The 17,590-nt window shown below is 45.5% G+C and overlaps 1 non-coding gene across 1 annotated transcript; it reads right to left on the reverse strand.

Annotated features, from left to right (window-relative positions):
• Window positions 1-17,247: 17,247 nt before the first annotated feature.
• LOC123937846 lies at window positions 17,248-17,352 on the reverse strand. The gene has a single exon (XR_006817627.1). It is a non-coding gene; the product is annotated as a small nucleolar RNA U13 (small nucleolar RNA).
• Between the last annotated feature and the right edge of the window lie 238 nt (window positions 17,353-17,590).

Genomic DNA, 17,590 nt, shown 5'->3' on the forward strand with positions numbered 1-17,590 from the left:
ATCTCAAGAGTTGCATCACCAAATTTCTGTGCTCAGATCTTGTAACCCTCATGCTCCAGTGTTGCTCTCCAACGTCTCAGGGGAGTGTGGAATCAAGACTGGATATGCAAAATGCACCAGGAGGGCCAGGAACGATTTTCTTGGCCATCATGAGTATGGAGCAGGTGGGCCATGGTTGCCCAGGGCAGTGGCCAATGTCATCCCAGGAAGCAAGCCCGGGGTACTGGGCACAGTAGGAATATTGAGCCAAGTCGAGTGTAGTGAGGGGGTCACAGATGGGCGAGAGCTGTCCATGCATCCAAAAGAGCTTAGCCTGAAGGGTAGGTGTGATGGGCTCTCACCCCTGTGATGGTGCCATGGAGGCTGCTGGTACAGCTTGTGCTCGTGCCCGACAGACCGATGAGGTCGGAGCACCGGCCTGTCCTAGGGAAGTGGTCAGCCCCTGTCTTGGCGGGGTTCTTTGCCCAAGGACTTCTTCCACACTCTGAGGACTAACTCCCACTCCTTAAAGCCTCAGCCCCCTCGCTGCTGCCGACCCTACAGAGTCTGGTCTTGACTTCATCAGGGACCCCAGTTCCTCCTCTAGTCCGGCCAGCTTCGGTGCAGGGAATAAAATGCATTTCCTAAGCTAGCCCACCTTCCCTGTGGCTCCTGCTGCAGCCTCGTGGTGGGTGTGTTTCTGGGATGAGGGGGAAACCGGGGCTGTGTGGGTTGGCTTCAATATCTACAAACTTCCACACCACCGTCCCCTCCTCTTCGGTGTTGGCATATTCCGAGTAAAATGTTGGTACTGAAAGTGTCCCTGTTTGCAGACTCGAATAGCATTGTCCTGAAGTTGAAATGACGGTGAGACGCCTTGTATTGCTTGCAGTGCTTCGAGCCAGCCGGGTAGAACAGTACACAGGAAGGGAAGAACTGCTGCCGCTGATCAGAGAGGAATGACAGTAACCAATCACCAGGTAAATAGTCACTGGTCCCCAGTACGCTGTCCTGAGTGTGGTCCTGTTTCTCAGTGTTGTGTTTCTAGGGCACGTGCCAACGGGGGCTAGGTGCTGGAAGGCAGGACGGCCCGTGCCTTTGGAGAGGGTGTAAGCACAGTGTATTTGGTGTGAGTAAGCTCATGGGGCAGAGACTCTGGGCTCAACTGGTGTGGAAGTGACAGCAGGGGACCCGTAGGGTGTGATGCTGGAGCTGAGTCCTGCGGGAGTGACCTGGACAAAAGCACTTCAAGGGTTAACCAGCCTGGTAGGTGTCAGGAGGCACACAAGTCATGACCATCAGGTGGAGAAAGGCCGGGGGTGAGGCCGTCCCGCGTGGGGCCAGGAGCCTGGAACTTGGTAGAGCCAGAATCCGAAGTTCCTTTAGATCGGGCTTTTTTAAAAGATCCGAGCACCATTTGGAAGCTAAGCTAATGCCTTTCTTTGTGCGCAAAATATTCAGAGGCAGCTTCAGTGTGTGTAGAGCTCCCATTACTGAGGAAGCGTTTGCATCCTGATCATGTTTCAAAGAGTAAAAACAGGGGCACTGGTTGGTAGAACATGCAACTCTCGATTCTGGGGTTGTAAGTTCAAGCCCCACGTTGGGCATAGAGATTGCCTTTAAAAAAATATCAGGGGCGGGGCACCTGAGTGGCTCAGTGGGTTAGGCCACTGCCTTTCGCTCAGGTCATGATCTCAGGGTCCTGGGATTGAGCCCCACATCGGGCTCTTAGCTCAGTGGGGAGCCTGCTTCTCTCTCTCTCTCTCTCTGCCTACTTGTGATCTTTCTCTGTCAAATAAAAAAAAAAAAAAATCGGGGGCGCCTGGGTGGCTCAGTCAGTTAAGCATCTACCTTTGGCTCAGGTCATGATCCCGGGGTCTGGGGTTAGAGCCCTGCATCGGGCTGTCTGCTTAGCAGGGAGCCTGCTTCTCCCTCTCCTCCCTGCTTGTGCTCTCTCTCTCACTTTCTCTGTCTCTCTCTCAGATAAACAAAATACAAAAAAAAAAAAAAAAAAAAAAAAAAAAAAAAAAAAAAACCCAAACAAACAAAAACTAAAGGAAACTGAGAGATAATCATATATACCAGGATCCTAATTCCAGTGATCCGTGGTAAGCAAGCAGCAAACAATCTGAAGATAATGACCACTTACCCACCAAGTTCTTTTACAAAGTACATTTTGCTTTCCTTCCTGTATTTACCCCTCTGTGGAGGCAGACTGCCCTCCATGAAGATACTCAAAGCAGAAGGTGCTTGTTAGTTAGCTCCTGGGCTGACGCCATCATGGAAGAAAAAGCCCCAGGTTATTGTCAAGTGATTTGTGTGCTTACCATAGCTAGAACCATGGATTTTTTTTTTAAGATTTTATTTGTTTATTTGACAGAGATCACAAGTATGCAGAGAAAGCAGGCAGTTGCGGGGGCGGGCAGGCTCCCCACTGAGCAGAGAACCCAATGCGGGGCTCGATCCCAGGACCTTGAGATCATGACCTGAGCCGAAGGCAGAGGCTTAACCCACTGAGCCACCCAGGTGCCCCGGATTTTTTTTTAAACTCCACAATAGATGGCTTCTTTTATTTTATTTTTGAAGATTTATTTCTTTGACAGAGAGTGAGCAAGAGAGAACGCATGCAAAAGCAGGGGGGAGAAAGAGGGAAAGGGAGGTGCAGACTCCCCACTGAGCAGGGAACCTGATGTGGGGCTCCATCCCAGAATGCTGGGATCAGGACCTGAGCCAAAGTCCATTGCTCAACCAACTGAGCCACCCAGGCACCCCAGATAATTTCTTTAAAAGAATCTTCTGTGGATCCACCATTTACAATGAAAAATTGTAATGAGAAACTCAGAGCAAAATTTGAAAGTCAGGGACTTAAATAGATTGGGACAACGGGTGCCCCAAAGAATGGCACATTCCTGTTCCCCTTCACTCCCATCAGGTCTACCATTTCCAACGCAAAGTCACTCATTGCCCACTGGGCCTTTTCCCACTCTCACTAGAGCCTTTTCTGCCTCCCCAGTTAGGCGATGCTCACCCACCCCTGACAGCCGGTATCTTCCATTCTGCCACCCTCTTCTGCCTCTCCGAGTGTCAGAATAAAATGAACGCCCTTAACCGTGTATCACTCATTCACTACGGGTGAAATCTGCCAAAGTCATATGCACAGATTGAGAGCAACAGATGGGATCCAGTTGGAGACAAGAAGGTCAAATGATGACCAGTCATGGGGGCTGATGAATGACCAATGCCATTCATGGGAAGAAAATCAAGTTGCCTACCATGGCTCGGACCTCAAGCCATCCACAGCACTGGATTCCTACTGGTCCTACTTTTTAAGAAATCATGCCTGTATAACTCTTCCTTTAATAAACTGGCATACTGGGGCACCTGGGTGGCTCAGATGGTTAAGCATCCGCCTTTGGCTTAGGTCATGATCTCGGCATCAAGGCTCCCTGCTCAGCAGGGAGTCTGCTTCTCCCTCTCCCTGGCGGCTCCCCCTGCTTGTGCTCTCTCCCTGTCAAATAAATAAAATCTTTAAAAAAATAAAAAGTCTTAAAAAAAATAAACTGACATACTATGTATGGAGGGATATGATCAATATCACCTTTGTGCTTTGACATGGCTTCCGCTTCTGTCCCAAATGACAGTCTCAGCAACAAGCCAGGGCATGTGCTCTGTAGAAGGGGAAACATCCAGCACCAGGAGAACAAGTAGCCATTTTTGGTGGCTCTCCCGGTGCACTTCACAGTCTTTGTCTCTCTCCACCACTGCTATATCTCAGCACATTTTTCTCATCTGTCTTCTCTCCCTCTTTCCTTTTGTCTCCTTCCTTTTTTCCTCATCACAGCCTACTCATGACATTACTGCCGAACACTCCCAATGGGCCATGATTGTCATGAATGGTTCAAAAGATACATCAGTTACTAAGGGTTTTGACCCAGATGATGGTGTGAGTTCCCCCGGTGGCCAGCTCTGGGTTTCTAAGTGTTTAATATTTATACACGCTCATTTAGTCTCAAGAAGGTGGCCGATACCCTCCAAGACAGGAAGACAATCCACTATGACTTTAAAGGCACGATGCAACGTGAACAAGGCCAACACATCCACACCTAATAAAAGGAAAACCCAGGCTTGCTTCGGTGGAGAGAAGCTGATTTGGAAGAACAGTGGACGTCCAGTTGGGCATAAGTCCAGAGAAATCCAAACAAATCCAAAATGCAGTAGCGTCACTGTACCCGGCCAGGGAGTCATCCTCTCTGCCTTCTTCGGAATTAACCAAATCTCTGCTGAATCATTTTACTCAGACCTTTATGTCTGCAGAAAAACAGATGCTACAAAAATTCTATGAGGAGGGAACTGGAGTGTTTCAAATATGGATGAACAAAGAGGAAGGGCAAACAATTTAGTGGTGGGCTCCAACATTGCCTTGTAAGCATAAACCTCCATCACAAGCCCAGTCACTCCAGAAATAGTTTTCTTACCTTCCAGTTGCCTTTGACTTTGAGCCACCAACTTTCTCTTCCTCTTCCTGTATACATCATTTGCCTTCCTCCCCAAATTATTCATGAGCCTTAGAATCTTAATGCAGATTCCCCTCCCCTACCCCATCCTCTGTACATGCTATGAAACAACTGATCTTTCTGTTCTCTGGGCTCCAGAGACCCCACATCTGTCATCCCTGGTGCCCAGTCTGCAGTGTGGGAAGCTTGCTGGGGGTATCGAGGGTCCTGCTTATCCAGGAGCCCACAGAGCTTCCTCCACCAACATCCTTTTTGGCTGCTACCTGGGAGCTAAGGTGACCGTCCACATTCACCTTGGGACCCACCACCATTTTCCTTTTCAGGTTCAAGTATAGGGAGAACCACTTGCATTGCACAATGAATATTTTGTTGTATTTGTTTTATTCCATATCTATCCATTTATCCATAATCAATGTATTTTTTAATGCATTTGAAAGCAGACTTCAGACACCGGGACACTTCCTGTAATAAAGTTTGCAGTCCGCTTCTCTGTTTGCAAGTGAACTGAGAATGACCAGAAATCTGTCTTGAATATGAAGATGGGCTCTTTCTGATAACTTGCTGATAAATTCTGAAGGGAAGTTCTGACATCAGGGTGGTTTTAGAAATTACTCAGATATGAAATCATTTTATATTTAAAATGAGATGAGTAAAGCGTTTTTCACTGCCTCTGGTAACTTTTAACCTTGCTCAATTTAATGCTGGTGGCAAGGGAAAAAGAAGAGGGGAGGGGAGAAATGCACCGGGAGGATCGGACATTCTCCTCTTCCTGCACATATTAACATTTCTTGCTCAATTACCCATGGAATATTCTCATTTTGGACTTTTTCCACACCCTAAATTTAGCAAGCTAGAATTATCTTTTAAATACCACTTTAAGCAACCTTTTTTGAAAAGGAGAATGCGGAAGAGGGGGAAATCTGCATTTCTTTGTGGTTAGAATGTAATGGCCTCAAGTTAATTACTCTGCAAGGCAGCAGACTACTCCTTTATTAAATGCTGAATATAGAGTAAAGACAGTAATCTAGCAAATTCATTACAAGTCTGAAGATTAGAGATTTATCCGTTCAGACTGAGAAGCAGGCAATGCACTTACAGGCATCTCTGTATGTTCTGGTAATGGCGCACATTGAAATGAATAATTGCCTTAACTTTGTCAGGTGGGTTTCATCATTTAAGGGAATTCTATGTTTGAGTCTTTTTAGGACTAAAAAAGTCTTGAGAATGAGGGCTGAGGACTTTTTTCATTTGTTAATTGCTGAACTTTGAAACACTAAAATCTTCATATAAAATCAGTTTTTGTTAAAGTGAGACATCGCTCTAGAATACGACGGAATTTCCTTAAGTTGGGTTTACAGAGAAATGCAAGAAGGCGAGTACCAGTGTACAGAGAGAAGTTTTGAGTGAATGTTTTTTGTTGATAATTATTAGTTTTACAGTGGGGGGAGGGCTCAGTATTTGAGAAACAAAAGGTCTACAGTTGAACTGTGGCTTTTTAGGAGATCAGGGGTACCTTCCTTGCTGCTCCTCATTATGAGGCTAATTTATGCAGTGGAGTAAACAAAAAATGGGTGTGGTTTTTTTTTTTAAGATTTTATTTATTTATTTGATGGAGAGAGAGATCACACGTAGGCAGAAAGAGGAGAAAGCAGGCTCCCCGCTGAGCAGAGAGCCTGTGGGGCTCCATCCCAGGACCTTGAGATCATGACCTGAGCCGAAGGCACAGGCTTAACCCACTGAGCCACCCAGGCACCCCGGGTGTGTGTTTTTTTAAAAGATTTTATTTATTTATTTGACAGAGATCACAAGTAGACAGAGAGACAGGCAGAGAGAGAGAGGAGGAAGCAGGCTCCCCACTGAGCAGAGAGCCAGATGTGGGGCTTGATCCCAGGATCCTGGTATCATGAACTGAGCTGAAGGCAGAGGCTTTAACCCACTGAGGCACCCAGGTACCCCCAAAAATGGGTTTTAAACGCAGCTCTGTCTCCAATTATCTGGGGAGACTTGGCCTGGTGAGGCCTCACCTTTCTCCTCTGTAAAATAGAGTTAATGGTAACTGCCTCCAGAGTGTGGTCAAGAAGTGTATCTCAGAAACCGAGAGTACATTCCATGTTAATTAATTGAATTTAAATTTAAAAAATAAAAAGAGTACATAAAAGCATGCATAAAACAGACTCAAAGTCCTGTTCAAATATAAGCCATTTTTGTTTGTGAAGCAGTAGGGACTTAGACCCCCAAGTAAGGGGACTATGTGAAAAGTCTGCTCAGCGGGGAGCCTGCTTCTCCCTCTCGCACCCCCCTGCTTGTGTTCCCTCTCTTGCTGTCTCTCTTTCTGTCAAGTAAATAAGCAAAATCTTCAAAAAAAAATTTTTTAAAGAAAAAAAATTTCAGGTGGCTTGACACACAGTATTTGATTGTAATTATGTACTAGTATATCCTAAAGGCAGGAAAGAACAGCAAAGAAATTTTCAATCGTGTTCAGTAATCTTTAGTGATAATATTTCTCTTTAAATAACTTTGTGTAGGTTGAGGATAAAGCAAAGAAGTAATTGTTAATATTGTAGGAAAAGATTTTCAGTGAAAGAGATGTCTAATACTTTAAAAGTAGAAGCCTGATGTCTTAATTTCAATTGGAAATATCAACATGAACCCATGATTTATTTTTATTTTCTAAAGAATACATTTTTCCTAGATGTGTCTGCTGAGCCTGGAAACCTAAAATAAGGGGGAAAAAAAAAAACCTCAGGAGGAGTGGCATCCCATGGTTTGGATTATAGCCTTTAAATAGCATTTCCCCTTAGAAGGAGACAGGGCTCCTGATGGTTGATTCAGTCTTGCCATTCTAGAAAGCAGGGAAGAAATTCAAGACTACTGGTCATGTCAGAAAGATACAGGAGCCAAAATGAAAAGATTCCCACTGGCCTCGAATGTGTGTGAGGGGGAGAAAGGGGAGGAGGGGCAACGGCTATATAGGAAATCTGTATCTTTTGCTCAATTTTGCCCTGAACCTAAAACTGCTCTAAAAATTAGACTGTATTTAAGGGATGCCTGGGTGGCTCAGTGGGTTAAAGCCTCTGCCTTTAGCTCAGATCATGATCCCAGCGTTCTGGGATCAAGCCCCACATGTGGCTCTGTGCTCGGCAGGGAGCCTGTTTCCTCCTCTCTCTCTCTGCCTGCTTGTGATCTCTGTCTGTCAAATAAATAAATAAAGTCTTTTTTAAAAAAATAAAAATTAGGGATGCCTGGGTGGATCAGTTGGTTAAGCAGCTGCCTTGGACTCAGGTCATGATCCCAGCATCCTGGGATGGAGTCCCACATCAGGCTCCTTGCTCAGCAGGGAGCCTGCTTCTCCCTCTGTCTCTGCCTGCCACTCTGTCTGCCTGTGCTCACTCTGACAAATAAATAAATAAAATCTTTTAAAAAAATAAAAATTAGACTGTATTAAAAAAAATTAAAGATTCCCTTTGGCCAGAGGCAACTGGGCAGCTCAGTTGATTGAGTGTCTGACTCTTGATTTCTGCTCAGGTCCTGATCTCAGGGTCATGAGCTGGAGACTGGGGAGGAGCCCATGTTGGGCTCCCTGCTGCTTCGCAGGGAGTTTGCTTCTCTTCCTCTCCCTCTGCCCCTTCTTCCCTCACTCACGCAAGTACGCACACCTATGCTCGCTCTCTCTTATTCTTTCTAAAATAAATAAATCTTTTTAAAAGATTTATTTATTTGACAGATCACAAGTAGGCAGAGAGGCAGGTAGAGAGTGGGTGGGAAGCAGGCTCCCTGCTGAGCAGAGAGCCCAATGCGGGGCTCGATCCCAGGACATCGAGATCATGACCTGAGTGGCTTAACCCACTGAGCCACTCAAGCGCCCCTAAAATAAATCTTAAAAAAAAAAAGCTTCCCTTCAGCAAGAGATAGAACAATTTGAGTGTGAAAAGAATAATGACAATGGAATGAAACTCATCAAATCTATAAAATTCCGTGAGATCCTATGAAACTAACAACAGCAAAATATCAGGTTTCCACTGAAGGATCCTAGGGCACTGAACTCATTCTGAAACTTGGCAAGGGGAAGAATCAAGCCTTTTCTGTATTCCTGTACAAACTGTATTGAAATATCAGAGGAAAGATTGATGGGGAGGGAACTTTAATGCAGATGGCACTCTCCCCAGTGAAAGTGGGAAAATCACCAGGTGCCTTCAGTGACAGAATCGGAAGCACACAGCCCTGCCCCCAGGCTGATCCCACACTTCACCCTGCCTCTCGGTCTGACAATCTCTCTTTATACAATCTCTATATACAGAGGGGAAAAGTTGATGACCGCAAGCAGCAGCAATCTGCCAAATCCAGAGCTTTGGTCCTTTTTACAAAGACACGTGGTCTTGTTTCTTCAATGGCATTTTCAAAAACAGAGGAGAGCTGTTACATCGTTTTCAAAACTCCGGAGAGAGCCAGAGGAGCAAGCATCCCATAATAAATTTCTAAGCGATGCAGGTGGGGAGAGTGAGGCAACACGGGTGGGTTTGTTATTTGGGTTTCTGTCTTCAGACATTTTGCTGAGCAGAGGGGCATGGCGTCAGGGAGAACACTGGAACAGCGGAATGGAGTGAGCCCTTTGGGGCACCAGTGGGAATGATTAGGGCACAGGAAGGGAATGCCATTGGAATGAGGTCCTCAAAGAGACACAGTCAGCAGGAGCCCAGTCCCTGTGGAACGAACAGCCTCTGGGTAAGAGGAACTTAGATCATACGCCATCCTAATAAAAAACATGTGTAGAAATATGAAGCTGACGGCACAGATCTGAAAAAGAAGCGAAGTGAACCTAGACGTTTAGGAGGGAGATGTGGATTTACAGCACAATGAGACCTGACTCCTTGAGTCAAATTTTCAGTGTGGCTCTGACTTTCATTATTCTGGTGGGTATTCTATGTTTACAGGATTCTTTTGTTTATAGCTCTCTTTACTACGCTGTTTCAAAGAATTCTGGTTCATTAAAAGCCATTTGGAGCTTACCCTACAAATCCTACAAACATGAGAGCCTTCCAAATAATTAGTATACTCTTTTCACCCAAACCAGCCTTCGTTATGTTAAATCTTTTGTAGCCTCACAGGCAAAAGGATATAGTGGTCACCTCATTCTCCGTAGGCATTCAGGGGTTGTAAATATTGGACTCTCATTTTTCCAGTTGGCCCGTAATCAGAAAAGTGGCTTTGCTGCAAAGCAGTAATTACCTTCCAGTGTGTTCTCAATTCTATTATTAACCATGCCGAGACCACGTGAACCCTGAAAGACAGAGCTGCAAATACTGTCTTGCTCTAAACACGTCAGTTTTTACTCTTCAGAGAAGGGAAGGGAGCAAACACTTGTTTTTTACTTTCCCTCATTTAAAAAAAAAATTTTTTTTATTTGGCAGAGAGAGAGATCAAGTAGGCAGAGAGGCAGGCAGAGGGGGGCGGGAAGCAGGCTCCCTGCTGAGCAGAAAGCCCCATGCCCGGCTCGATTCCAGGACCCTGGGATCATGACCTGAGCCAAAGGCAGAGGCTTAACCCACTGAGCCACCCAGGCGCCACGACTTCCCCTTATTTTTGTTTCCCCTGAGGAGGGAGCCTTCACCTCACATCGTCAGTTGTATGGTCTCAGAAAACCTGAGAGATACGGGCGAAAGGTTGAGCCACCAAACTCTGAAATTTATTGCATTCTTCCATTTCTCCTTAAAGGAAATAGTTAAAATTTTAATCTCCCTGTCCATAATCTCATTCATACATAATTTTACGTGGGTACACATGGTCACATCTGTGCTTTGTAAAACGGTGTGGCCAGTCTGTTCTTTCCGTGTTTTTGTTTTGCTAAGCTCCCCAGCTTCCTCTCTCCCTCCTTTTCCCCACCTGAGCGCCCAAGGCCATCTGTGCTGAGAAGCTGGGAGGTATCCTCCCACATTTTCTCCTTACTTAGGTATTCTCTGACTCACCCCTAGGTATGTATCTACCTAGAAAGGTAGGCATTTTTTAAAAAATATTTTAATTTATTTGAGAAAGAGATAGCACAAGCAATGGGAGCAGCAGGCAGAGAGAGGGGGAACAGGCTCCCCACTGAGCAGGAAGCCTGATTTGGTCTCCATCCCAGGACCCCGGGATCATGACCTGAGCCAAAGGCAGACGCTTAACCGACTGAGCCATCCAGGCGCCTAAAGCATGCATTTTTTTTTTTTTTAAAGCACTGTCTTATAAATGGGGTCACAGCATCTCTTGTATCCTATGTTCACCATTGCACAACACCTTGTGGGGACCCCCCCACCCCCAGTTAGCTCCCCTTCACTTAGTAAATGGCAGGAGAATTCCCCAGGGTGGAGGAGCCCCTGATGAGCCCTTCACTCTGTGTTCAGGTTTTTGCCCTATGAAAGCAAACCAAACCACTTGTTTATCCTTGTGGTCTTGAAGAACCCATAGCCTCAGCGAGCTAGGGTCATCTGTGTTTGACAGAGTTTCAGGAGCACAGCTGTCAATAAATTCATTTATTCTTTGAAGACAGGTTGCCAGATTGCTTTCCAAAGACTGGAGGGAAGGGAAGGGAGAGTTAAGGAGAGGACAGCCAATGTGGATAAAATGTTTAGTCCCTGCGTTTAAATTGTGTGGATCGAATGAGGGGCCAAGTGCAATGTAATGACCAATCCAGGGGTATTATTATTAGTTCTTCTAAAGCCTGTAGGCTTCCCCAGGTGACCATCTGGGCCTCTGTGGAGGGGGCACCCTTCATGCGGTGTGTAGCGAAAGTGACCCTCCTTGATTGTGCACGTGGATGTTTAGAAAGGAAGGTCAGAGCCGTGAAGAGCGCAGGCTTTGGGGGTCAAACGGACTTCGCCTCAAGTCCCCACACGACCCCTTTCCACTGTGGCATCTTGGCCAAGTTGCCCAACTTCTGAGCTTCAGTATCTTCATCTGCAGAATGGAGAGAATGGTGCCAGTCTCAGAAGGCGACTTTGAGGAGAAATGTCTGGAAGGCCCTGGGCCTTCTGACCGAGTCTGACCCTCGGGATAGGTTAGGTTGTTTCTTGAAGGCCTTCCTTGCATTGCTTCCCCACACCCACTCTCAGTGCACGCCCCCGCCAACGAGAGCCTCCTGAAGCCATTGTATGGGATTTGTCTTCGCGTCTTTACATGCCCAGGGAATATTCTTTTTTTAAAAAAAATATTTTATTTATTTATTTGACAGAGTGAGAGATCACAAGTAGGCAGAGAGGCAGGCAGGAAGCAGGCTCCTCGCTGAGCAGAGAGCCCGATGCGGGGCTCGATCCCAGGACCCTGTGATCATTACCTGAGCTGAAGGCAGAGGCTTTAACCCACTAAGCCCCCCAGGCGCCCCCCCAGGGAATATTCTGAGGTAAATGCCAGGCGTCATCTCATGACAACTGCTCATACTTGTGTGTGATTCTGACAGCAGTTCTCAAAGTGTGATCTGGAGACCCCTGAAGGTTTTCTCTCAGGAGTTCTGTCCGCTGGAAACTATCATTTTAGTAATACTCATACACTGTTTGACTTTTTCATTCTCATCCTCTCATGCATGTGCAGTGGAGTTTTCCGGCAGCAGATCGAAAGCAGCAGCAGATCTGAGACTCCAGCTGTCTCTAACTAAACCGATATGACAGAGTTGCAAATTTTTGCAAATCTGTTCACAGAAATGTAAGACAATGCCACTCTGTTTTTTCGTTTTGTTTTTGTCTTGGACTATATACTTATTTTTCATAAAACAGTTTGGAAACATGTTTATTTAAATATGTGTATTTATGTTGTTGCTGTTTTAAAAGAATCAAATGAATATTTTATTTTTTACTTTTTAAAAAGACTTTATTTATTTTGAGAAAGATAGCGAGCACATGAGAGAAAGAGAACATGATCAGAGGGGAGGGGCGGAAGGAGAGGGAGAAACCGACTCCCCACTGAGCAGGGAGCCTGTTGAGGGCTTGATTCGGGGCTCAGTCCAGGGACTCTGGGGTCATGACCTGAGCCAAAGGCAGAGGCTTTAACCCACTGAGTCACCCAGGCCGCCCCCATTTGGTTTATTCGTTCTTCAGCTGATGGACTTTGGTGTTGTGTGCATTTTTGGCTATTAGGAGTAATGCTACTAAGAACATTTGTGTCCAAGTTTTTGTATGAATGCGTGTTTTCAGTTCTCTTGGCTCTACACCTGGGACCAGAATTGCTGAGTCTAACTCTATATTACTCTATGCTTAACTTTTGGAGAAACTGTCAAACTGCTTTCCACAGCAGCTGCACCATGTTACATTCCAACCACCGATGTATCCGTGTTCCAATTCTCCATAGCTTTTCCAAAATTTGTTATTTTCAATGTTCTTGATGACATCGTTGGGAGTATGACTCAGTCATTTTTAAAAGTGTAAAGAGTTCTTGAGACTAAAAGTTTAGAGAATTGCTTTTCTGACATAGAACTTATAAAAATAAACATAATAACGTTGTCAATCTAAAAATTAACAATAATTCCACACAGTTGTGAGACACCAGGGTAATCAGGTTGGCCTGGACAGATGCCATTTACACCTTTGTACCCTTTAACTTTCAACATTTCTTGTTTAGATGACAAATTATATGAACACCCTAATAACAAGTCTATGTTCAAATTTCTCCCAGTTGCCTTCAGTATGTCTTTTTCTAATGTATGGAGAACAAGATCTGACACAGCATTTGGTTGAGATGTCCTTAAGAACTTTTCATCTTGATCCGTTCTCCCTCTGCTCCATTTCTTTCATGCTCGTCATTGACTGAAGAACTGGGTGGTTGTTGGAACTTCCCACATCCTGATTCGGCTGCTCAAACCATTGTGGTCTCGTTTCATCTGTTTCTTTGTCCCCCATTTTTCTCGCCATTTGGTAGTTAGATCTAGAAGTTCGATTAGATGCAGGTTCAATGTTTGTGCAAGAACATTTCATAGACGCTGTGTACTTCCTTTTGTATTGCAACAGGAGGCATGTGGCATCTGTCTGTCTCGCTCAGCGATGTTAAGATAAATCAGTGGGTTTAGGGTTTTTAGCTTGATCGCACCATTATAAGTTTCCCACCAACATACTTCTTTTTATTTTTACTTTTAAGTAATCTCTACGCCCAACATGGGGCTTGAATTCACCACCCTGAGATCAAGAGTCCCATGCTCTACCCACTCACCGAGCCAGCCAGATGCTCCCCCCACCCATATTTTGTTTTATAAAGATTTTATTTATTTATTTGACAGAGAGAGATCACAAGTAGGCAGAGAGGCAGGCAGAGAGAGAAGAAGGGAAACAGGCTCCCTGCTGAGCAGAGAGCCCGATGTGGGGCTCAATCCCAGGACTCTGGGATCATGACCTGAGCTGAAAGCAGAGGCTTTAACCCATTCAGCCACCCAGGCGCCCCTCCACTACTTTTAATAGCATGGCTGTCGCTGCCTTATCGCGGGGTTTCTTAACAAGCTGTGAAGAGTGATGCTGTAATTCCAACTGTTCTGTTGCATTTATCTTCCTTACACACTATTTGGGTATCCTGAAATGATAGCAGAATAAATGCTTGATTTTTTTCCCTCTTTTTTACTGATTTTCCAAACAAGTAGTTCCTTAGGTGATACAAGAGTAAACAATGAGGGATTTAAAAAAATATTACTATGCATTCATGGGTTTGTATACATTTGATATGTTTCCATCAGTCCGTTGTTATTCATTCTTCAGCCCAAACTGTTGCATCTTTAGTCACAGGGCGCCCCTTTATCTTGGCTCTTGGGCTCTTTTGACATAACCTCAGAAGTAATTGATAGCTACCTTATTCTGGGGCGTAACAAAATGCCACAGGCTCATCTTACACAATCCCTGCCCCAGTTTTGAGATGGGTCATCTCCTAAAGGGGTCTTTGTTCCTCTTAGTGGGCAATGGCATTTGGATGTTGAGTTGGGACACTAGGGTTGCTCATAGCCAATGGACTGCCATTACTTCTTGACCTTTTCAGTGGACACAACTAACACAGATGTATTTTGTAGAAAGAGAAAAATTGATCATGACCCATACTACCATTGCTGGTTCACATTTTCCATTGTATAACTTATCCCTAATATCATTGATTTGAGACTTGTATCTCTTCATCTTTCACTGAAGACCTTGGCATCTAATATCAATTCAATGACTTATTTTCTATTTTACTTACACGTATAGATGTGAAATACAAATGCATGCAATAACAGCTAGACAACAATACCAGTATTATTACTAACAAATACGATTATTCAGTGCAATTTGATTTTATGCCATTCTTTTTTTTTTAAGATTTTATTTATTTATTTGACAGACACAGACATGGTGAAAGAGGGAACACAAGCAGGGGGAGTGGGAGAGGGAGAAGCAGGCTTCCCAAGGAGCAGGAAGCCCGATATGGGGGCTCAATCCCAGGACTTTGGGATTGGGACCTGAGCCAAGGGCAGACACTCAATGACTGAGCCACCCAGGTGCCCCAACTTTGCTGGGTTTTGTTTTGTTTTGTTTTTTATCCTGAGGTTATGTCACACAAAAGATATATAGTCCAAGTAATGAATTTTAAAGTTAGTTACTTATTTTTCCAGGTAGTTTTGTCAGTAACTCCTGATACACTTTGATTAATGGCTTTTTTTTTTTCTTTTGAAAAATGCTTTGTTATTTTCTTTTAAAAAAAATAATCAGGACACCTGGGTGGCTTAGTCGTTAAGCATCTGCTTTTGGCTCAGGTCATGATCCCAGGATTCTGGTTTAGGGTTCAGGCTGCCTGCTCGATGGGGAGCCTGCTTCTCCCTCTCCCACTCCCCCTGCTTGTGTTCCTGCTCTTGCTTTGTCTCTCTGTTAAATAAATAAATAAAACCTTAAAAAAATAATCATGTAAGCCATTTATATGATTCCAAAGTCAAACTATAAAGCACAGTATATGAAAATAAGCCTAGCTTCCACTCCCATTCTCTTCATTCTGTTTTTTCCTTATATGTGACCATTTTTATTAGTTTGTGGTTTACACTTCCATTGCCTCTTCTTGAAAATGTAAGCAATGCACACATCTTTGTTAGAAGAAAGGCAACGTATATATGGTCCCAGGCTGGCCTTTTTTCCCTTAATGTAACCTGGAGTCCTGTGACCTTCCACAGAGATGGGCTTCATTCTTTTGTAAAGCTGCACAGAAGTGCATTGTGTGGATGGACGGTGGTTTATTCAGCCCATCTTCTGTGGATAGACTTGTGGGTTCAACAAACATTTATTGCATGGCTAAATCGTGCCAGGCACTGGGGATAAAGAGATGGTCTCTGGCCTCAGGAAACTGAGAGAGAAGAGGGGGAGATCCCTGCAATACAAGCGCTTTGCTCACAAGGCAGTGAGCTCTTGGATCCACTGAGCACAAAGGGTGCGTGGAACAGGACAGACAGGCTCACACACAGGCGGGACACAATGACACTGTTGATTGGCATCTTGCTCTCACACGGAGAGAATCCCCATGGGAGGAGCTCTTCTTTTTTTCTTTTTTTTTTTTTTTAAATCAATGTTTGAAATTATTTTGAAAATCTTGAGTGCCACCAATTGGTCAGGGAAGGCAAGGCCAAATGAAAGAGGCAGAGAGGTAGGGTCCTAACCACAGAATTTCCTCAAGAGGAAACGTGAATTAATACATCACCTGTGGTTTAACAATTAACGCCGGCATTGAATTCAACACTCACCCGAGATCGCTGTAAGCTGTGGACACATGCTTAAATTAACTCCTTTATTCTTAAATAACAATCCTGAGAAGTAGGGACTATCACGCCTCGCATTTTACCGCTGAAGAAACTGCGGCACAGACAGGTTACTGAACTCGTCCCCAAGGGCACGCAGCGTGCGGACGAGGAAGGTGGCACGGGAAGACAGGGCAGACAGGATACTCGCAAGCGGCGCCCTCTCCCCCAGGTGGGACACAAGTACCATGATCACCCCCTGGGGAGGAAGAACTACAGTCGACACCTCCCTTCCCAGCCCCCCACTCCCCCCCCCCCCCAAATCGAAAAAATCCTGCAGAGCTTTCTCTGGCCCCGGGCGGGGGGGGGGGGGGGCGCAGGAATCCCAAGGCCTGTAGGCGACCTGCGCGGTGTGAGGCCGCGGCCCAGCCCGCCCCGCCCGCAGCGCGGATTTGAGCAGCGGCCGCGAGCTGCGGGATTGTCTGCCGAGGGTCCCCCTCTGACCCCTCCAGGTGGGCGCCGCGCGGGTCAATTGAACACAGCTTTACACTCAGGGAACCTGCCGCGGGGGTACAAGCAGCGCCGACGTAGCATGACACAGGCAAGGCCAAGGGGTTGCACTGGGCAGTGGCTCTCCGCCCCTAACAGAACCTGACAGGTGGTTGTGCCCCACTGCCCCCGGCTTGGAACTGCGGACCGCCTCCGCGCGCCGGTTCCCTGCCGGCGCCACCTGCCGCCCAGGCCCAGTACTGCGCGGAGCTGCGGAGAACACAACGCTCTCTCCCGCGGGCGCGCTGGGAGCGCTAGGATCACCCCTCTTTTCCCGGCGGTCCCGCGTCTGGGTGGGGGTTTTTTCCCTACCCTGGTATCTGACTTCCATCTAAATTGAGGAAGCCGGGAGCCGGTTCAAAACCTACACCGTTTACACGCCGGGGAGCTAGTACTTCCTTGATAAACCGAAAAAGTTGCTTCAACAACTTGCAAATCCAACACAAAAAAAGCACTAATATCTCCAACTTTCTTTCGAGAGAATTTGAAAATCTAAAGGATCCCATAAGTTCACGTCAGATGGGTAATGTGCCTAGGTCGTAACAAGGTTTAAGGGGTGGCACATATCACACAAATGCGTGAAGACCCAATCATCATGCTTATGAACTACAAAAGGATCGAGCTCGTTTTACTACTAAGGGATTCCGAGGATGTCCCACTGACTTTAAAGAAAGGGTGACAGACTTATGCTTAATTTTTCAGTCTCAACAGTAAAATAGTGTAAACTTTTAAAATATCTTCGATATTTTTCTTTTGTTTCTACCTTCGTAAATTAAAACAGAACCAAATTAGCGAGCGCATATGTCTATGCAAATTTCTCCGCCCCAACTCCACCTTTTGGTGGGAAGCTGGGTGT

The sequence above is a fragment of the Meles meles genome, chromosome 2 (genome assembly GCF_922984935.1).
Source record: "Meles meles chromosome 2, mMelMel3.1 paternal haplotype, whole genome shotgun sequence".
Lineage (NCBI taxonomy): Eukaryota > Metazoa > Chordata > Mammalia > Carnivora > Mustelidae > Meles > Meles meles.